The sequence below is a fragment of the Maniola jurtina genome, chromosome 22, assembly GCF_905333055.1.
Source record: "Maniola jurtina chromosome 22, ilManJurt1.1, whole genome shotgun sequence".
Classification (NCBI taxonomy): Eukaryota; Metazoa; Arthropoda; class Insecta; order Lepidoptera; family Nymphalidae; genus Maniola; species Maniola jurtina.
In genome coordinates this window covers 3713214-3737214 of record NC_060050.1, presented here as the reverse complement: position 1 = coordinate 3737214, position 24001 = coordinate 3713214, and the positions used below count along the sequence as shown (strand labels likewise).

The following is a 24001-nucleotide window of genomic DNA, read 5'->3' as shown; positions in this document are numbered from 1 at the left end:
GAGTCGGTCCCTGCCCGCCAAAAAATGCAGTGTACTGGTGGTCAATGGAGATAGCGCAGCTGCGTAGATCCTGCGTAGCAGTGAGACGCCAGTACCAAAGGAGCCGCCGCCGTCGAAATCGGAATGAGCCAGAGGAGGCGCGCCTCTACGCGCTGTACAGGGAGGCTGTCGTTGCCCTACAGGTGGCCATTAAAACGGCAAAGGAGCTGGCGGAAGAGGAGATGCTTGAGAGCCTCAACGCTGATCCGTGGGGGCGACCATATAAAATGGTCCGACGAAAGCTGCGCCCCTGGGCACCACCCCTCACACAAACTCTTCAGCCTCAACAGCTGGAGATGGTCGTGGATTCGTTGTTCCCACAAAGGGTCATTCAGGAGTCACCTGATATGGCGCCGCCTACAGCTGGAGAGGACGAGACTGTTTCTCACGCGCCCGAAGTCACCGAGGGTGAACTAAAGGCAGCGGTGCTGCGGCTCCGATCCAAAAACACCGCTCCGGGTCCTGATGGAGTGCACGGCCGTGCATTAGCACTGGTTTTGGGCCCACTAGAGCCTCGACTAAGAGGGCTTTTCAGCGCATGCTTGGAGAAGGGACAGTTTCCAGGTCCTTGGAAGACAGGGAAACTGGTCCTGCTACGCAAAGAGGGTCGCCCAGCCAGTTCTCCATCAGCATATAGGCCTATCGTGCTACTTGATGAGGTAGGCAAGCTCTTCGAACGTGTGGTTGCCGCGCGTATTGTTCAACACCTGGAGGAGACAGGACCGGGTCTCAGCGACCATCAGTTCGGCTTCCGCCGGGGCCGTTCCACCATTGACGCAGTCGCACGGGTGAAGGCCCTAACGGATGACGCAGTTTCTCGGGGTGAGGTAGTCTTAGCGGTGTCTCTTGACATCGCTAACGCTTTTAACACCTTGCCTTGGAACAGCATCAGGGAGGCGCTGAGATACCATGCGATGCCGGCATATCTCAGACAAATCGTGGAGGCCTATCTCTCGGGCCGGGCTATTGTCTATCCGGCACACGGTGGAGAATGGGTACGCCGAGAAGTGTCGTGCGGTGTTCCACAGGGTTCGGTTCTTGGGCCTCTCCTGTGGAACATCGGCTATGATTGGGTACTGCGGGGGACCAACATGCGGGGTGTCGATGTGACGTGCTACGCAGATGACACTCTCGTGACAGCTCGAGGCAGCAATTTCAGGGAAGCGCGCGTCTTGGCGACGGCTGGAGTGGCCCAAGTTGTAGCGCGTATCCGGCGGCTGGGACTTCAAGTAGCCCTCAATAAGTCTGAGGCTCTGTGCTTTCATGGGCCAAGGAGAGCACTTCCAGCGGGCGAATATCTGGTAGTGGGCGGAGTTTCCATCGCTGTCGAGTCGACGATGAAGTACCTAGGACTCGTTCTCGACAGTCGATGGAAATTTGAGGAGCATTTTCGGCGCCTGGCCCCCAAACTAATTGGGGCTGCCGGGGCGCTGGGACGGCTTCTTCCAAACGTGGGTGGGCCAAGTGCCAGTTGCCGCCGCCTGTATACGGGAGTAGTGCGGTCGATGGCTCTCTACGGGGCACCTATCTGGGCGGATGCTCTGAACTCCTGCATTCGGACCCTGCTGCGAAAGCCGCAGCGAGTCATGGCGGTCAGAGTCATCAGAGGTTACCGCACCATTTCCTGTGAGGCAGCCTGTGCTTTGGCAGGGACTCCTCCATGGGACCTGGATGCGGAGATGCTGGCAGACATGCACCAGCGAAGGGTGGATGCCCGATTGAGGGGCGAGTACCCTACCTCCACTGAAATCGCTGGGTGGCGGCGAAATGCGCAGGTCGAGCTCCTCCACCAATGGTCGGCAAGGCTCGAATCACCCAGCGCAGGTCATAAGACAGTGGCGGCGATCCAGCCCGTTCTACAACGGTGGGTGGAGAGAGGGCATGGAGTACTCACCTTTCATCTTGTGCAGGTCCTTTCGGGGCACGGCTGCTTCGGAAGGTACCTGTGCAGGATCGCTGGTAGAGAGCCTACTGAGGAGTGCCATGAGTGTGGCAGTGCCATGGATACGGCGCAGCACACTTTGGCAGAGTGCCCAGCATGGGATGAGTCGCGAGAGACGCTCGTGACAGCAGTGGGGCAAGACCTCTCCCTGCCAGCCGTAGTCAGAGCCATGGCGAACAGCGATAGGTCTTGGAAAGCGGTAGAGTCCTTCTGCGAGGAGGTAATGTCGCAGAAGGAGGCGGCGGAGCGCATGAGAGAAGATGATTTGAGCTCTCATGCCATCCGTCGTAGGAGGGTTGGGCGTAGGCGAGTCGCCCACGACCGCCGCCTACCCCCTTGAGAGGGGCTCTCGGGCGATGGACACGGAGTCTATCGCCCGAAAAGAAACCAGTCCCCGAGTCGGGAGGCGCACTATTGTGTTCCTAGTGTGCCTCAGACGGTGGGTAGGGACTATATTGGTCCCCCGAGGAGAGTCCTTAGTAGGCGCCGCTGGCCAGGTTGCGCGAACGTGTTTGGCCCCGTAACCTGACCATCAGGCGATGCGTGGAACGCCGTGGGGTTTTAGTCGGTAAAAGTCCGACATAACCTCCGTGCCTCCCCGGGCGCGGTGGTATCCATGAGGATTTCCCCACGATAAAAAAAAAAAAAAAAAAAAGGGTATAATCTATCTCCACTCCAAATTTCAGCCAAATCTGTCCGGTAGTTTTTTCGTGAAAGAGTAACAAACATCAATTCATCCATACATCCATACATACAAATTTTCGCGCTTATAATATTAGTTGGATAGGATATAACGTGTGTACTTTTGCCCGCGACTTCACCCGCGTGGTATAAGAATTAAGACACTTAAAAATTCCGTGTAGCGTAATAATATTAGTATGGAAGTGGGTATGCTGGAAATGCATTACTTTAGTTAGCTACATAATATACATACTAATCTATGCTTTAGTTTTGTTTGCTCACGGAATTGACCTGCGACTCGGCAGTCGGCGGCAACAGCTGTGATTTACTGAAACTAAATATGATTTATCGGATAGTCGTGACTGCGTCGTATCGTTTATGCTTTGAACTTGTTATAAACATAATATTATTAAAGTTGGACGAACATACTATCGCCCAAGCGAGCGTATAGCTTCTCTAGTAGCCATTAGGTATATGCGTCAAGAAAAGCTCAATACAGCAGCTTTGATAGGATAGGATATATCTATATTAGGCTCTACCTTAGCTGTATCATCATTCATCGCTTGCAACTTGCAAGTGTGATTGCAGCCAAGCAAGCAAGTAAGGTCTATAATAGAAATAGAAAAAAAAAATTTAAATTAATATAAACTTTTGCAAGCGTTTTTAAATTTCAGTAACCGTACCGTATTTAGTACCGCCTAGTTTCTTGCTGGTTCTTCTCGGTAGGAAAGGTATTCCGAACCAGTGGGAGATGTATTTGACGATTCAAACGTACCTAAGTAGGAGTTTGTAAAAGTTTAATTGAATAAAAAATATTTATATTTAATTTTTACCTTTTTATTATTTTATTAAATGTCATTGTTTTGAACTGCTAGCACTGGTTCGGAATGTAGGTACGGTGTGGTAGATTATCTCAAGATACTTAATAAAGATTTACTATATTACTTGTGCTTATAAGGCCTACCTACCTGCCAGTTCAACAGGAAGTACCCTATAGGTTTCTTGACAGACACGACAGACAGAAAGACAGACAACAAAGTGATCCTATAAGGGTTCCTTTTTCCTTTTGTGGTACGGAACCCTAAAAAGTCATTCATATATGTGTCCATGTGCTCTAAACCAATCAGTCACCACAACACACCTACAAAATATTGTCATGAAATACGAAATCATAATAACTAGCATCTAAATCATTCGATATCCGTTTGTGGGGCAAGACATTCGTCTAAGATCACATTTACATATAAAACATAGCGATATATCAATTCGGCCACGAATGCAATTTGTGAATGGGGCCCATAAATAACTATTTCCCGTTTGACGCATGGCGACCCTTCGGTTTAAGCGGGCTACACTATGTTCTCCACAAAGATCAGAAGAAAGTCACTCTGCATAAAGCAAAAAATTATTAATTCTGATAATAAAATTAAAGCAGCTTGGGATATCATCACGGATGAAACTGGGAAACAAAAAGTGCATAACAATAAATTGGAGCTAAAAATTAATAACCGTATTATTGACTCCAATATTGAAATTGCAAATACATTTGAGAATTTTTTCCAGAACATTCCAGTCATCACTACTAGTTCCCTTAGCTCTTCACCAACAGAAGCCTATGATCTTCTCAGGGCCAATGTCACTGAATGCGGTGTGTTGTTTAGGTTTGAATACGTTACTCCATATGACATTGTTAAAGTGTTCAAATCTTTACAAAGCAAAAAAACCGGAGATCTGTGGGGAATATCAGTAAAAATAATTAACAATATTATTGATATTATTGCGCCATATCTAGCCTTAATTTTTAATGAGTCTGTGGATACAGGCGCTTTTCCAGATCTCATGAAATGTAGTAAATTGATACCTCTTTTTAAATCGGGTAGCAAAAGTGACCCAAACAATTACAGGCCAATTTCAATTTTGCCAACACTGAGCAAGATATTTGAGAAAATCATGCTCAACCAACTGCTTCAGCATTTCAATTTAAATAAGCTACTCCATTCTGAACAGTATGGCTTCACTAAAGGTCGATCAACAACCGACGCGGCCGCAATGCTGTTAAAGCATATATTCAATGCGTGGGAGGGGTCACAGAATGCCATTGGTATTTTCTGTGATTTATCCAAGGCATTTGATTGCGTTGAGCACGAGACTCTTTTAGTTAAATTGAGCCACTATGGAATCAAAGACACTGCGCTTGGTCTCATTGCGTCCTATCTTAGTGATCGTATTCAAACAGTATGTGTGAATGATGTGAAGTCATCCGGATCAGCCTCACTAATGGGTGTTCCTCAAGGCTCTATTCTAGGTCCTTTCATGTTCTTAGTATACATAAACGATTTACCATATGTAGTCCAAAATATTTGCGATATCGTACTATTTGCTGACGATACGTCTTTGATTTTTAAAGTCGATAGAAATAAGGACAATTTTGACGATATAAATGGTGCCATATCTCAGGTAACTCACTGGTTTACTGTAAATAATCTACTTTTAAATGCAAAAAAAACTAAGTGTATTGAATTCGCACTGCCCAATACCAAGAACACAAGTAACATTAATTTAATGATAAATAATGATATTTTGAAAATAGAAGAGACTACTACATTTTTGGGGATAACCTTAGATGCGAAGCTGCAATGGGGCACCCATATATCAACTCTTGCTGGCAAACTAAGCTCTGCTGCTTACGCGGTTAGAAAGATTCGACAATTAACTGACGTGGAGACCGCAAAGATAGTATATTTTGCTTATTTTCATAGTATTATGTCTTATGGAATCTTAATATGGGGTAGAGCGGCAGATATTGGGAGAATTTTTGTATTACAAAAAAGGGCAATACGCGCAATTTATAACTTAAAACCACGCGATTCACTTCGAGAAAAATTTAAGGAAATAGGTATCCTTACCGTAGCCTCTCAATATATTTACAACAACATAATTTTTGTAAGACAAAATATTCTTAGTTACAAGAAGGTTGGCGATCTACACAACAGGCTGACTAGACACCGTAACAGGCTTGCGACTCCTACACTCCGTCTCAGGAAGGTCCAAAAGTCATTTGTGGGAATGGGTATAATCTTCTATAACAAAATTCCTCAGTCAATTTTGGACTTGCCTTTACACAGGTTCAAAAAATCTATTAAAAATATGCTCTTGAGAAAAGCATATTATACTATCGAAGATTATGTAAATGATAAAAAAGCGTGGATTTGAACTTCGATTCGCTCCAGCAATGCGCAGGACTTCAATTGCTTTTATACATGGCATAATATTGTATATCAAATCTTTGAAAAGAGCAACCGCCGAGTTTCTTGCTGGTTCTTCTCGGTAGGAAAGGCATTCCGAACCAGTGGTAGATGCTTTTGACGATTCGAAAGAACTTGTAAAAGTCTAATTGAATAAAAACATTTTGAATTTTGAATTTTGAATTTTGAGATCTATTTAAACCTAGAAATACATCACATCAACAAACCCTTTTTACACACATTTACAAAAATTTGACGACTCCCTTGGCGCAGTGGTGAGCGTTGTGGTCTTATTAGTAGGATGCCCCGGGTTCGATTCCCGGCAGGGGTTTGGAATTTTATAATTTCTAAGTCTCTGGTCTGGTCAGCGTGCGCGTATACCTAATAAAAAAGAAAAGGTGATTGACTGATTGATCTATCAACGCACGGCTCAAACTACCGGACGAATATTTGGCATTCAGTTAGCTATATTAACGTAGACTAGTGTTGTTATGGATATCCATATCCGTAACCGAAACTATCGGATATCCGAAATAAAAAAATATCCGTAACCGTAACTGAATCCGTAATAAAAGTTTTGGATAGTTTCGGTCAGGGCGGAGTCTAACTAAATACTACACTCGTACGAATTAACTGTGCACTCCCCTGGAATGCGACACCTTCATCAGTTCACATTTTACAGTTTATTAAAAAATTAATATCCGTAACCGAAACTATCGGATAATCCGAAATAATTTAATATCCATAACCGTAACCGAAACCGATATTATTTTTTACCAATATCCATATCCATATCCGGATCCGAAATTATATATCCATAACATCCCTAACGTAGACATCCGTTAAGAAAGGATTTTTGTAATTTAATGTTAATTTTATCGCGATAAAGAAATTTGATTTGATTCGAAAATTTAACCGCGGTGGAGGTAAAAGAAAGGTTTGAAATTTGTGTACTTAGTCTATGCCGACGAAGTCGTGGGAATAAGCTAGTATACCTATACGTATGTTCATTTAAGTGGTGTTAGGTTATTGCTAAAGAACTGCGTGTCTTTTACTTTTCCATATCAATGTTTCTCCGCGTCTATTTGACAGATGCGTTAGGAATGTGGCGACCGGAAGGATTTTTCAAGCGATCGCAAATCAACTGTGAAATTCAATTGAGCGGCTATAAATTTTGTTGGTTTGAAAAATTGTGCATTTTACCTTTTTTTCGGTTTGTATTGAGCAATACATTTTTGTGTAGCAATTTATTTCAATCATTTTTCAGGAGGTCTCGGACGAACCATTTTATTGTTTTTTGTACCTAAATATATTATGCTGTAAGTAAAAATAATATCCTTTGCTTTAACGGTGAAGGAAAACATCGTTAGGAAACCTGTATACCTGCAAGTTCTCCATAATTTTCTCAAAGGTGTATAAAGTCTGCCTTTCCGCATTTGGCCAGTGTGGTGGACTATAGTCAAAGCCTTCTTATTCTGAGAGGTGACCCGAGCTGAAAGTCAGCTTAGGTATTGAGCTGTCGATGGGTTGATCATGATGATGATGCTTAATACTTATATTATTATAGCTTGTATTTTAACCCCCGACCCAAAAAGAGGGGTGTTATAAGTTTGAGGTGTGTATCTGTGTATCTGTCTGTGGCATTGTAGCTCCTAAACGAATGAACCGATTTTAATTTAGTTTCTTTTGTTTGAAAGGTGGATTGATCGAGAGTGTTCTTAGCTATAATCCAAGAAAATCAGTTCAGCCGTTTGAAAGTTATCAGCTCTTTTCTAGTTTTCTTATAGAGGTTTTTGTGTCGGGGGTTTTTTAAATAAGTTATAGTGAATGCTTTATCAAGGGCTTCATAAAACAGCTGATTCAAATTAAACAAACAACAAACAATGAAATAACTCATAAAAACAAAGGTAACCGCAAAGTATAAACTTGGAACGAGCGATAGGCAGTAAAAGTGATGTCGAACTCATCTGAAGTTCATTTGCAGCCAAACAATTGCGTCGACTCAGCGAAATGACCGAGTTCCACTGGGATGGACCTATACAAGAACGCTGGAAGAGATAGATGTGTCTTACAAAATTACAGCTATTTTTTGTGGCGATTCGAAGCGCCTCACCGAGCGTTTTGTACTTATCTACTTATATAAAATTATATTCTTTATATTACCAAATAGTCTTCATGTTGTTTTTGACCCTATGTTGATAGATGTCTTAGCACTAACATTTAGTTCCGAGTATGCTCACATGACGCTCACTGCTGCTATGGCGAAAATCAAGTTGCTTCAATAACCGCAATTCGCAGGTCCAGCGTACTTACTTGAATTAGAAGAGGTCAGTGCCGAGTTCAGTATCCTGTGATCCTGTGACGTGGGAATTAGCAATAAAAACTTTTTTTTACAATCCACAGGGGTGCTAGGTGACTTGAGTGTTGTACCTAGGGACTTACAGATTTTATCGATAATTGGAACCAGCTCTTGTGCATATTGAAGAAAAAAATAGATTTTATTACTGAGTGCCATAATAAGCTACTCAATTGAAGTGCTATCTAGCCTAATTTTTGTTTAATTAGGCAGTAGTTTGATCTTAATAATCTAAACTTATAAATTAAATAACCTACTAAGCCACTGATGCATGTCGTCTTTCTTGGTTAGAGATACTATTAGACATTTAGTTCAAAAGACAATAGATATACTTACCTATATATATCCAAAACTTATGTAATTATTTATTAATGTGATCCCTATCTACTCATGGAAAAACTTAACGAAGGCAAAAACCATTGACCCTATTTGCAATAGATCGATATCGACCTACAACTCAAATTTTTTATATGTTACTTCAGATCTTTATTAAATAGGTATTTTAACTAGAATTACCTATAGTATTATAGTATACCTATCTAACTTTAATATATACTTATCTAACTAGAACTTTTAGACAAGACAATTTTTATTTAGAATACTTACCAAAATGTAACAGATACCTACCTACTAGGTAGTACCTATACGAATTTCCAGAGATGCTTACCAGTAGGTATATTGCTAACTTATACTTTTACATCTCCAATATTTCACCATATGCTGAAAATCGTTACATTACAAAATTCGATAATTTTAATTTGTGCATCACTATCGATGTAAGGCCGTTGATGGAGGAACATCTCTAGAACCGTGATGCAATAATTCTTGGTAGCACCTCATTTGCATTTCTTTATTGGATCGCGGAGAAATTGAGAAAAATTTGGGCACTCGCTTTAATTATTTGAGCACTCGCTTTAATTATTTGGGCACTCGCTTTAATTACGATTGTACCTACTGCAATTCAGAGCTGGTTTACGATAGGATTTTATATTTATTTGGATTTTGAGGAAATTATTAGTTAGGTAAGTACTTTTTAGATATAATAAAAATAGGATTTACCAGGTACTTTAGTATCTACTTATCTTCACCACTATAAGAATATCTAGCCTATGTCCGTCCGTGTATGTTATAATAATATTAAGTAGGTATGGATCCACAGGCAGTAGTTTCCAGCAGGGGTTCTTGATATTTTATGACACCCCAAACCACAGCCGAAACTACCTAAATGATTTAAAAAAAGATACTTATCTAATATCTAAGTACATAAAGTCTTGCAGTGATCAAATTAGAAATGAGCAGATGTAACCGACGCAGGTCATAGAGTTGCGAAGCTGAAGTAGGAATGGACAGGGCACATAGCTCGAAAAACCGATAGAATGTTGGGTTGAAAGATCATTAGGATGACAGACTACATCAGAGTTGCAGGGAGCCACTGGGTTCAGGCGGCGCAAGACCAAAGCGTGATGGAAATCCTTACATGAGACATTGTCCAGCTGTGGAGGTCCATCAGTTGAAGAAGATGGTAATGATTAGATACTCAGCAAAACATTTCCGCGTCTGAAGTTACTAGAATTCTTATAAGAATTTAGGTATATTTTTAACCCCCGACCCAAAAAGAGGGGTGTTATAAGTTTGACGTGTGTATCTGTGTGTCTGTGTATCTGTGTATCTATGTATCTGTCTGTGGCATCGTAGCGCCTAAACGAATGAACCGATTTTAATTTACTTTTTTTTGTTTGAAAGGTGGCTTGATCGAGAGTGTTCTTAGCTATAATCCAAAAAAATTGGTTCAGCCGTTTAAGAGTTATCAGCTCTTTTCTAGTTTTCTTGTAGAAAAGAAGGTTAGATAACCGTTAGGTTCATAATATTATGTCAATTGACAAATGTCAAGCTGTCAAGATGGACGTTGCCTAAATACATAATTATTTATTTGAAAATGATGTTTTGGAAAACTCAAATACTTTGGATCGTCGGGGGTGTTATAAATTTTTAATTTACACTTGTTTGTTCAATGCTGATCATACGCATTGCACATATCTAAATTACGTGGAATAATTTGAAGGCTTTCACATTTGGATCGGTCGAAGTAACGATTTACGCTTGCAAGTGTAACAGGGGATGTAGCTCAGTGGTAGAGCGTTCGCTTTGCATGTGAAAGGCCCCGGGTTCGATCCCCGGCATCTCCAGTTTTTTTTTTTAATTTTGCAAAGCTTGCCGTCCTTTTTCTAAAAAGCGGCTAACTGCAAAAATTAGTTTTTGAGATATCGCTAATAAACGCATGGGGTTTTCATAAACTTTTTCAAAAAAGAGTGCTACGGACCAAGGGTTTTATTTGTAGAACTTATTATTATTCACAAATATCAGTTTTGCTAAATTCCTACCTTTTTTGGCAATAACTTAAACACTAACATCGATGAACACTAAGTATTAACTACCTACCTACTTTTTGCAGTTAACTGGTTTTGATAAAGGAACGGCAGAAAGCCAAATGAAAGTTCATAATCCATTGTAGTCATAAATATCGAATACTAGCTGTAAGCCGCAACTTCGTCTGCGTTCCACGGGAACTCTTTTCCCCTGGATTTTCCAAAAAAAAATCTTTCATATATACCTTGTCGTAATAATTACAAACACAACAAAAAGGAAACCTAGACACTTTTAGTTATTGGAAGGAGAGCAATTACAGTGAAAATCAATTTTCTTCGACCTTTATTCATATTAGGTGCAATACAGCAAATTATACCTCATTGCTTCGTCCTTTGAGATTAGGTATACATTGTAGTAATACGTCAAAGTATTGCCTTTCTACCACTTGTTTGAAAGCAGAAAATCTGCACTTCTATTTTTTGTATTTTTTGTTGGTACCACTGGAGCGTTCCCATCTCATTCGCGTTTTAGTGCCTCGCCGATCACCACGTTATTCAAGTTTTAAAAAACGTTACAAAAGCGTAGTCACCAAAACGATAGTGATTTATTTATTTGTTACATATTTTTATGTTATAAGGTTTTATTATAATAGTGTCTGGTGATATGATATCACTATGCAATTAATGTTTTGTGCATTGCGATGTTACCTTGACATATGACAACATGGCGATGTTACTTTCACGTGATTTGGAATTCCGGACCATAAGGTATTTCAGTGAAGACGTGTTACCTAATTCTAAACATATTATGAATAGCTTCTGGGACTGTTTACGAATCAAACTAGTGATATGATATATATGATACGTCACTTGGAATCCCGAAATAAAAAGGTATTTACAGTGAAATGTTGCCTACTTCTAAGGATATTGTAAAAATTTGCTAGGATTATTTCCATATCACACTAATGAAATACGACATTACTTTCCTATTGTGTTGTGTACATCTTGTGGGGATGTGACCTTCACATCAATTAGAATCCCGGAACATGAAGGTGTTTACAGTGAAATGTTATTTATTTCTTAGGATATTGTGAATAGTTGCAAGGACTATTTCCGTATCACACTGAGAATATGACATCACTTTCCTATTGTGTTGTGTACATCTTGTGGGGATGTGACCTTCACGTTAATTGGAATCCCGGAACATGAAGGTATTTAACAGTGAAATGCTGATATTTCCGTATCACACTGGTGATGATATGACATCACTTTCCAATAGTGCTGTGTACATCTCATGGGGATGTAACCTTCACGTCATTTGGAAGCCCAGACCATGAAGGTATTTACAGTAAAACATTACCTATTACTAATGATATTGTGAATAGTTATTAGGACTATTTCCGTATCAGACTAATGGAATGATATCAATTTCCAATCGGTGTTGTGTACATCTCATGGGGATGTTACCTTCACATCATTTGGAATTCCGAAAGCTTTGAAAATATTATCGTGATGGAATACATTTAAAAAGGAATATTATTACCTTTACTTTGATTATTATTTGTGAATGAAATGTGTCTACATGAATCATGAGATATCAAGTGCTATTATCGAGTAAAAATGAGATCATTTGAGATTTACACATATTAAATACCTTCTTCATACCTTCATATAGTTTATACATTTATGTTGCGGTCTTCTAATAAGGATGTACCCTTTCGCTACTGATAGAAAAGTTAAGGGTAGATGGTTTAAAATACCATTGTACAGACGGATTACAACTCGAACCTGAGTTAGTGCCAATGATTGTTGTCGAAACGCAGCCAAGCACGTCAACCATAAAATTAAGCCATCGTCAAGAAAAAACTAGTCTTCGCTTCGCTTTATCGGATATGCTCATGAGGAAGCTCTCACTCATTTTTTCTCTTTAGAATAAAGTGATCAGTACGTAAATTAATTATTATTAATTATTATATACCCAGCACAACGAATCTATGACAAGAAAAAACTTCATATTCTTTTTTAATAAAGAAAAATATTAAAGATCAGCTCATACAGAAATAGACTGTGTCTTATACAGCGTGAAGCTAGCCGATACATTCGGGCTTGTAATATTATGATCCGGTGCCAAGATATGAATAATCCCACCCGCAAGAAAACCTCCTGCAACGCAGAAGCCGACACCGGCTCCTATCCAGACTTTAAACCAGGAGCATCCGCTCCCGGCAATACAACAAGCGGGAGCAACGATTATATACGAAGTACGAACCCACGAAGTCACCGCGCTCACGGCAGCTGTGACAGTCGCCGCGCCGCTGGCTCTGGCAGTGTCACCGGGGACCCTCGTCGCTGCACCCGGTACGTTCCGCAGGAACGTTCATTCTACTTTTAGGACTAATGGCAATTAATTTATGACCCAGTCATACTATTGTGGGTAAGAGGATACGGGATTCCATTTCTAAAACCAGTATCTTAATCTCACGACCCAGCATGTCTCCTATCATCTGAATATAATATCATAGACTTTATGTTTAGTGAAGTTATACTTATCACAATGTGATTCGTGTGAAGGATCGTTTCCTTCTTTTCATTTTTTATTATAAATCCAATGGAAATAACAGACTTATAATAAGTCTAAAATTCTTAAACGAAAAATTCTTAAAGTGGGTGCTTACATAACAACATTAAGGTCAATTACAGCTACATCAATGAATAGTTGGATGGCCACGTTAGATTTATTTCTTAGGAGTTATAAAAGATTTTACTACCTATCTATAGAAAGTATCTACGATTTAAAATGAACGAGAATTATTCCAATTTAATGGTTTACTATTTTGGTCTGAATATACTTTCCGCCTCTCGTCTTTACAAAACTACGAGTACTAAAGCCGGTGATTTATGTATTTACTCAGATTTTTGGGTTACTTGTCAACTAGGTATATACATAACATATATTTACAAGATATAGTTGATTTTTAAAAGTTATCAGGGTTATCTAAAATTATTTTACAAACAATAAATACTTTAGAGTTCTTAAGATTTATCATCAATGTAAAAAAGAGCTGTACAGCCCGAGTACCTACTGTGCGCAAATATTGCAATTACCTGATTAAAAAAAAAAAAAAAAAATACGTTGACCCGTCTGAAGAAAAATGATATTTAATCAATCAAGAGCTAAATTTACATACAAAACTCGTTGTTAATGACTTACTGCGACTTACCCGCGATTTAGTAAGTAGATACGGTACACCTACAAAAACGGACAGAAAGATGTTTTAAATATCTTGTTGTGTAATGCAAATCACTAAGATAGCTCAGCATTGACACATCAGCATTCAGCACAGTCTTTGCAGGATTATTTACATAATGGTAAAAATCTATCGAAGTGACAGTCAATCCTATTTGACAAAATAGACTGTCTAGAATTATTATTTTTTTTTCGGATGCTAACGATATAGGGTAGGGGCGACACGTTGTGAGAAGACCACCGATGGCCAGTGGATTCTGAGTTTAGTTTTGAATCTGTCAAACATATGAAGTAGCTAAAATTACTGACTGTTTTTTTTTGGACTTTCAGGTTTTCAGAAAATGGAATCTATAAAAAAAAAAAAAAAAAAAAGGCATTTTATTGCGTAAGACAATAAAGTGCTCTCTTTCCTATTTAACTATATAGATGGAGTTAGATGTCCACTTCTTACGAGAATATCAAAATCTATAATTATGCTGTGAAGCTCACAGGAGATTTGTGTTCGCTTCATACATTAGTTTAAAAAACAACGAAATGCGGAGTCACGAAGATCTTATCAAGGGAAACGGGAACTAGAAGAACATGTATTTAAATAAATAGTACCAGCCTTAGGGCAACCACATGTTGGTTTTGGCAAAAAGGAAAAAAAACCCTGGTTTCCACCATTTCAGAGCCTTCTCTGTTCGGTTCTAAATTCAATTTAGACATAATGATAATGCATTATCTGTTTCAGCCACCCTGTTGATTGCATATTATGTTGGTTGCATGGAAGTTATCAAGACGGTACTACTAGGTAGAGAGGAGCGTAGCACCGTCATCTTTGTATATATTATGATCAACTTCGCAAGATGGTGTTGGGTTAGTTTTTTGTAAAAAAAAAAAAAAAAATAGGTGCACACGACAGAACGAACTCTGTGTCCTGAAATAAAGGTATATTGTATATTATGAAGCGTCAACTCCGATGAAAATGTCTATCTGAATTAGCCGGTCAGGCTATAAGCTTGATGGGTTCATAAAACACAGCCATGGCTCAGCTCTATCGTTGATCCTAGGTTCGAGAGTAACGTCTGTTTTTTCATCGTCCTCCACTCTCAAGATTTGATGTTGTTATACCATGAGATCTGTCCATAGTTTTAGAATTTTTGTTAATTGGAATCCAAATAACAATTTGAATTTAGAATATTTGATTAACGTCACATTACTCATGCTGGTATAATTACACATAAGGTGCAAACCATATTTTGAAAATTAATTTAGATACGTAGTGTAATTGTTAATAATAATATTAATTTAACAAACATCAGTCGAAATACATGACCTAACAAGATCGTCATACCCAGATTCAGCTCAACCTTGCCTAAATGTTCCTTTCTAATAAACATTCACCGAAGATAACTTTATCCAGCAGAAACATTGTTAGAATACATCGATAGAATGTAACCCCTACGGAAAAAAAAAAAAAAAAAAAAAAAAAAATGCCCCATTACAATAGTAAGATTTAAGAGTCCGCATAAATCGGTATCTACGAACAGTATCAGTCAGTGGATAAAAATATAATACTTCTATATTATTTTTTTCGCTTATTCCGTCAGGCATGCAGCTACCTCCGCAGCTCACAGTAAAGGTATCAATATTGATATACCTAATACGAAATACAGCGGCCTTAGCGTGGGCAACTCTATGCTGTGTGCCAGAGTTTATCGTAGAGGTATTCAATGTGATCAATCTAATCAGATTGCTCTATCACTCCTATTATTTATTATTATTTATTATTCATAAATCAATCTGGAACACTGAGCAGCTGATTAAAATTTATTTTAAGTAAAATAAATTTGAATCAGCAGCTTTAAAAGTATTTTATTTTTACTTATAATACAGTGATTATAAAAATCACTAAGTATCTACTTAAATACGGATGAAGTAACCGTAATTATGATAATATCTTTTATTTATTTTTGGCTTTATTTTGCTTGTCAAAATTGATAATATAAATACAATATTATTAAACCTAGAAGTGTTTTAATATTTCACTATCTTTCAAAATCTACAATGTATACCTAATCTCAAAGGACGAAGCAATGAGGTATAATTGATGATTAAACGAACTTACCTGAAGTGAAGTTCTATCCCAATTATACGAGTTGCTTCGTCCGAAGAGATTAGGTCCCTCCCAGCCCTAGGACCCCTGATAAGTGAAATATTAATGTTCCAGGCAGGCTTTCAACTAAATGAGATGGGAACGCTCCAGTGGTACCAACAAAAAATACAAAAAATAGAAGTGCAGATTTTCTGCTTTCAAACAAGTGGTAGAAAGGCAATACTTTGACGTATTACTACAATGTATACCTAATCTCTTCGGACGAAGCAACTCGTATAATTGGGATAGAACTTCACTTCAGGTAAGTTCGTTTAATCATCAATAATTTTCGAATAACTATAATCGCCGAAAGCTCATTTAATAGGGTTTAATCCTTCATTTAGTACGTGAAGATATTTTTATGGGCGCCTCGGAATCTCATCAAAGAAAGGCGAGAGGCACCCTTGCCCCACCCCATGACAACTTTATGATTTAGCGCTCTCCTACTATTTGATAATATTACAATTTAGGATGTTTGTTAAATACTTACCTACTTATTACAGGAATTTTGCATTAGGTAAGAGCATGATTACTCAATTATCTATTACATATTATGTAGGTAGAAGAAAACCCAGTAGGTAATCAAAAAAAATTGTAGACAAGTTGGACCTGGGATACTCAATCTAGCTAGGTACATAGGTCCAATATCAAGAAAGAGATAAGCCGCCAAGTCCAACTCGGCTGGGCAGGTTTAAGGCAGCTTCGAGATGCCTTCCCGTCCAAAATACCTTAGTGCTTGAAGACCAAAGTCTAGTATCCACCCAGTAATTTCATATGGATTCGAGACATGGCTGCTAACTATCTGGGCCTATTAAGAAAGGTCAGAGTCACTCATTGGCCTATGAGAGAGCTTAGAGTTCCTCTACGTGATCAAATTAGAAATGAGGAGATCTGTAGAAGAACCAGACTAACCGATATAGCTAATCGGGTTGCTAAGCTGAAGTGGCCAAGAGCAGGGCACATAGTTCGAAAAAACTATAGACGTTGGGGTCTTAAAATGCTAGAATGACGACCTTGCACTGGAAAGTGCAGCGTTCGAACCCCCAAGGTGATCAGATGACATTAAACAAGTCACATGAGAGCCGGTGGCTTCAGGCAGCGCAAGTTGGTGGTGTATAGAAGTCCTGATAAGAGACCTACTTAGGTATATCCAGCCCAGCAGTGGCAGCTTTCTCGACTAATTAGTTCGAATATGTAGTTTGGTACGGTACCTATAAAGAAATTTAAAACAACTGGGGAAGTAAACATTTTAACTACGTACCCACCAATCTGTTTACTTAATGGATGTTTAAACCTTTACTTGTGAATATATTCATTAACGTGTGCACACATGTATGATGAATTATGTAGATTGTTGACATAACGTATTACGTATCTACCAAGTAAATCCAATAACCTACATTCGTCTTCGTAACGTTGTCAGTAGTCATTAAATTAAACAATGCAAAGTCTATAGCGGCTCTTATCTCAACCCCTTGGATGAGTGATAACTGATAAAGGATAATCTAATTTGACTTATAAAGCAATCAACAAGTGTAAATTAAAAATGTATAAACCCCCGACAAGTGAAGGTTACAGTAACTAGAAAAGAGCTGATAACTTTCAAACGTCTGAACCGAATTTCTTGAATGATAGCTAAGAACACTCTCGATCAAGCCACCTTTCAAACAAAAAAAACTAAATTAAAATCGGTTCATTAGTTTAGGAGCTACGATGTCACAGACAGATACACAGATACACAGACACACAGATACACACGTCAAACTTACAACACCCCTCTTTTTGGGTCGGGGGTTAAAAATAGAGAAAAGCAAAGAATACCTCTAAAAAGAATAAAGCAGAATATAGTAGGTACCTAGGTATCTAGGTTGGTTATGTGGTACCTATGCAAAGCAAGAGTGAATAGGCTTTCAGGCAAGTGTGCTCCAACCTAGACCTCAACATTGTCTTTTGTCGTCAAGCACAAGTCTATCACGCAATAAAAAAATCTCAGTCTCAATCGGTCCAGTAGTTTTTGCCTGATGCACACATAAACAGCAAAAACTGTGATAATTCTATAATACCCAGCAAATAGTCCCTAGAGGTATGAGATTATCTTAATAATATCTTTGTTGTAAGTACTTACTTACCACCAACAAAGATATAACATCTTACTTCTTACTTAAAAAGGTCAGTCTGACAACCATTCAGCTTTGATTAGTTCAAAAAAGGTTTTTTCCGAAATCGAGTTTTTTGTTTTTCTTATGTAAAATCTATTTCTGAAAACTTTTTGTTCTTTTTAATTTTCTTCTTTTCTTATTTATTTACTTTTCCTGGAAGATGTAAATTTTTCTTGTAAAATTAAATAAATAATTATTATATCCGAAGATAGCTACTTATTTAAATTCCTTTATACACTGCATCCCAATCCTAAGTTCCGGTTGAAAAAAGAAAATTTTATTTCCGAAATAATTTTCCGAATTTCCATGTTGTTGTTCGTTTCAGGCGTAGGTACCCGGCATCGGGCTTGCCAGTCACGTGCGCGGACGTGCCGGGTCGCTGCCGGGTGTAGAGGTGTATATATCAGGAATATAGGCTGCTCAATCGATACTGTGCCAGCTTGTTGGTGCTTCAATAGAATCTTAGTAGTTTAAATTCCTCGAACACGTACGAAGCGATTTGCTTCCTCGTTTCTAATCCGAACCGCTAGGTTATGGAATCAGTTCCGGCATCAGTTTTCGCTTTACTTTTAATATGGGTACCTTTAAGTCAAGAGTGAATAGGCAACTTCTAGGCAAGCGCGCTCCATCTTAGGCTGCATCATCACTTGCTGGCAGATCTGATTGCAGCCAAGCGCTTCAATAGAATCTTAGTACTTAGTTGTAATTCCTCGAACACGTACGAAGCGATTTGCTTCTTCGTTTCTAATCTAAACCGCTAGGTTATGAAACGCCCTTTCGGCATCAGTTTCCCTTCACTTTTAATATGGCTACCTTGAAGTCAAGAGTGAATAGGCAACTCCTAGGCAAGCGCGCTCCATCTTAGGCTGCATCATCACTTGCTAGCAGGTCTGATTGCAGCCAAGCGCTAGTTTGTAAAAAAAAAAACAATCTTTCGGTCATGATCAACCAATCACCGACTCATTAAGTATACAATACGGGTCTCCTCTCAGAATGCGTAGGGTTTGACCGTAGTATACCCGAGGCCAGTGAGGATTGACAGATTTCACTCACCTTTTAGAACATTGTATGGAGAAATCTCATGCATGCATCATTTGGTTACTTACATGAAAAGTGAAAACAACAAATAAGTACCTTTTTTTGTTTATTAATACTAATTACTCCCCTTTCCCCTCCAATTAAGCGTAAAGCTTGTGCCAGGGGATGGGTGCCACAATAGTAATGCAACGGGTGGGGTTTGAACCGCCAACCTTTCGGAATTCAGTCCGCTCCTCAACCGTTGAGCTATCGAGGCTCTAAGGTAGATAGAATAATATAATATATACTTACTTTTACATTTGACTTTTATTTTTGACTCGACTACTTAGGTAATATATCTATTACTAGTGCAGTATGCCTAGTGCCATAAATAGTCAGTTATCGGCTATTCCGGGCTGCAATCAGCGGATTAGCCGATACATCAGCGCTGGGATGCCATCCATTGCGGTAATGGCGCCATACATACGTAGTTGCAAACCATTTCACTGAATGTTTTATATCAACGATCTATTGCTGTGGCATGAACTAGAAGACACTTGTGGCTTACTAGATGATGCCCGTGACTTCGTCCACGTGGACTTAGGGTTTTAAAAATCCCGTGGAAGCTCAGATTTTCCAGCATAAAAATTAGCGTTTACCCGTGTCCAGATGCAAGATATATCTTTGTAACAAAATGTATTTTTTATGAAAATATTTATTTCTTTCAGACTTACCTATACATAAAATGTGTAATAAAATAAGTAGATATTAACATAAAATACCTATTTAAGTAAATTAAGAGTACCTATGATCTAAAAGAATTAAAACAAGATAAATCAATACAGCCAGTATTCTTGGTACTATTCCTCGTAAACATAATTAATTTACCTACAGTAATTAGATATGGCTAGATTTAAGTTTAATTATAACATTTTCAATTAAAAAAAATATACATAAATCTAAACTAAGCAGAATATACACAGTACCGCGTGGTGAAAGCTCACAAAAGCTTCGCGCCAAGCGTATTAGCAAACGATGCTACCTGCCAGGGTTACCAACCAGCTAATAAATTCTAGTTTTCTAGGTGATGCCTGTGACATTGTCCGCGTGAATAATGTTTTAAAAAATCTAGCGGGACTCCTAAAAAAGTAACCAGCCTATATCAGTCTCCGCAAGCTATCTCTGTACCAGTTAAAATAGGTCAACGGTTTACATTTATGGATGAGTTGTGAAAAGGTAACAGACATACAGGTACATACGGATCTGCCTACGGATTATTTAGGAATTCTGAGTCGTAATTTACATTACCTACCTACTTTACAATCAATTTAAAGTATTACTGAAAACCTATCGTTTTTTTTTGTATCTAAACGTATATAGGTAGTATTTAGATAAATAGAGTATTTTGTAAATTAGCTGGTCGATTGCCGGCACAGGGGGTATGTTACCAACGATTTTATTAAAAAGATAAATTAAAAATGGTACTTAATGCTATAAAGTATCTTCCATAGTATTTTTTTGCTTGTGCGTTTGCGTATTCGCTAGCTGTTGTTGTTTAAAATACACATTTTCGATTAGAAAAACAAAACAACCCAATACTAAGATTTTCTAACAATTTTGTGGTGTCGTAGCAGCCCTACATGGCGAGGTGATGGTATACGTAGACTACGTGAGGTGAATGTATGTTTCCCGTATTACGGGCACCGCGGTAGGGGGTGATTAGCTATCAAAAAGTTCAGCGTACATCCCTACCTAACGTACCTATCTATAGGGGTACATAACAGCCTATTTTAAGGGGGTGTAAAATTGCCTGTATTTTTCTGGAATTCTTATTTTACGAACAATATTATGAAATTTTACTTTTTTTGTAATTTTAGGAAAAAATATGATATTAAATCTCTCTGCACAAATACCTAAAAAGTCAATAAACGACTTGGGTGGCACCTCGACCGTAAGAAATTCGAAATAATCGCTTGTACTACAAACGCGTTTTTGTCTAATGGGGTAGATATTTCAACCCCTAGATTTGTTTCCTTTACCATGAAGCAAACCAAATCATGAAGGTCGAATTCTCTCTCTAATTTCAATTAGGGACTCAAATTCAGGAGAGTCTCACACTCAGGGATTTACCTACCTAGTTTCATTTTATGTAATAAAATAGTGTTAAACCAGTAAAACAACAATAATTTTCAGTTCTAGAAACTTCATCTAATCGGTGTTACAAAGTTTCATACAAAATTATGTCTTGAGTTTGGAAGTTTTGTAATCACACTATCACACTAATATTATAAAGGAGAAAGTTTGTATGTGTGTGTGTGCGTGTGTGTGTGTGTGTGTGTGTGCGTGTGTGTGTATGTTTGTTACTTCTTCACGCAAAAACTACTGGACGGATTGGGCTGAAATTTAGAATGGAGATAGATTATACCCTGGATTAGCACATAGGCTACTTTTTATCCCGGATAATCAAAGAGTTCCCACGGGATTTCAAAAAACCTAAATCCACGCGGGCGAAGTCACGGGCATCGGCTAGTTTCTTAATGAAATGAAGTTAGAGAGATTTAATTACCTATTCTGTTTTTTTCTAATTGTGCCAATTGATATCTATATTAGACTATAGAATAATCATTTTTCAATTCAAGCCGTCTCCTCTCCAATCTGTTCCATTTATCTCAATCTCGCCGCAATCTGGGGAAATTTCCAAACAATGATCCTCGTATAAAAAGAGTCCACCGTGACTCGGCGTTAGATTAGTTTTTGCGCTCCTCTTGACCAGTTGTTGTTGTTTTATTAAAAAACTGTCCCCAAGTAAGTGTTATACGATTACTATACGACCGCATGTGCGTGGACACTACTGCTTGGCTACTAAATAAGCGGAGTTTAAGGCACGTCAAACAGGGAGCGGGTGGATTACATACCTATTGTTTAACCAGACATCAGACAGCGTTATATCGCATTTTGTCTCGTTGTTATTAAAACTTAAATCTGAGCAAAGTCAAAGACTGATCTCAGTGTTAGAGTATGAATTGGGGGCATTTTTATCTAGGTATTATTTAGGTACAGCTAACATTTCTAGCACCGATGACTTCTTTTGACCAGAATAAGGAGTTGGGTAAACGTTTCTTACTTAGAAAAGTTAAATTGATAAAAAATTCTTATATGTAGTTTAGTCGTAACTCGTAACTCCACCCTTCGATCAATACATAATTTTATATGAAACAATCTCGTGCTATAAGTACTTAGATATTGAAACCATGATGAAACGGAATGAGGCTAACTTATATTCTTCTAGAACTTTGAACTTGTCAGTTGTGCTAAAGTTGAGAGCAACTTTAACTTAACTGACTCTATTATAATAGAGAGATCAGAAAAGATGCTAATACCGGTTTTTTATTTATCTACAATACAAGATTTTTTTCATTTAATTTCATACAATTTGTGGAAAATTTTCAGCTTAAGAATATGTTGCTTTTTGGACATATTTGGACATATTGAATACCTAGGAACAAACTAAAAATGAAAACCTTTGTCCTACGTAACATTATTTTAGAAATAAAAAAATATTAGAAACATCAGTTTTTGAAAATTTCCACGTTTTCAGTGATAAATCAATTTTTGAAATAAACCATAAGAAGTTGGACGGCAGAAATTTCGTGGCCTCAACTAATGGCCGAATCGCGTCGGCAAGAAGCCAGGGGGAAATAATGGCACGAGGACATTCGGCGTAAGAGCGGCGTCGTAAATCATCGCTAAGCCGGAGAAATGACGAATATACCCGAGTGACGAATACTGATCGCGCTGCGGAGAATCACAAAAATTGATGCGGATAAGTTAGTCTTTTTTGGCAATTTATAGATGCGATTGTAAAGCAGACGAGTTGACATTTTTATAGCTAGACTTATAGTCATATGTGTGATTTATTAATGAATACAGGACGAGTGATCTCAGATCGATGACCAAGACTGCTCGGATCGTTCTTGATAATTCGCCAGGATTTAAGAAGCTTAAGGCAAATGACATTTGACTTAGAGCAGCAGCGGCGTTTCCGGAGAAATGACGAATAAGTGTACCAGAATGACGAAAATTGATAGTGGTGCGGAGGATCATACAAGTTGATGCGGATTAGTATTTTTGGCAATTTCTAGTTGTGAAGCAGACAAGTTGTCAGACAAGTGCAGAGATGCCTTTGTAATAATTAAATTAGGTAACCACTTAGCTAGAATTATAGTAGATCATTAATTGTCTGCAAGATTTATTATAGCAACTTGATTTGCCTATCCAAAAAATTATACTTACCTACCTACATTAAACGTTGGTAGACATCATTAATTTTATTTTCTACTTTGATTGTTATATATCTGTATATTTGATTTTTATCTATTTAAGAAATCCGAAAGCAAAATTACCGATTCATTGAAGAGCGAAAAATAAATTAAAATACATATAACTTTGTCTAAGATCGAAGCTTCAAGATAATAATTATAAAGACATAGGTATAGACCTATTCCTTTATAATTATTATCTTGAAGCTAGAAGTATGTGCGCGTAAGTACATACATATGTGTAATTTTGACGATGCCCTTATTTAGCAATTCCTGATTCATGCCCACAAAAAACTCAATTCGAAGTGAATTCGGAAAACGATCAAAACTCCGCAAACCACACAAATTCCCGACTCAATAACAAGAAAACCACTAAAATGGCATTTTCGTCAATACGATTCTGCTTACTTCTCCATCACCATGGTTTTTATCAGTTTCCCATGCTTTAGTTTATATCGAACACTGCATGCAGAAATGCACTTTATTACAAATA

General features: G+C 38.3%; 1 non-coding gene across 1 annotated transcript; it reads left to right on the top strand.

Moving 5' to 3' along the window:
* The first annotated feature begins 10377 nt into the window (after positions 1-10377).
* Trnaa-ugc lies at positions 10378-10449 on the top strand. The gene has a single exon. It is a non-coding gene; the product is annotated as a tRNA-Ala (tRNA).
* The last annotated feature ends 13552 nt before the right edge of the window (positions 10450-24001 follow it).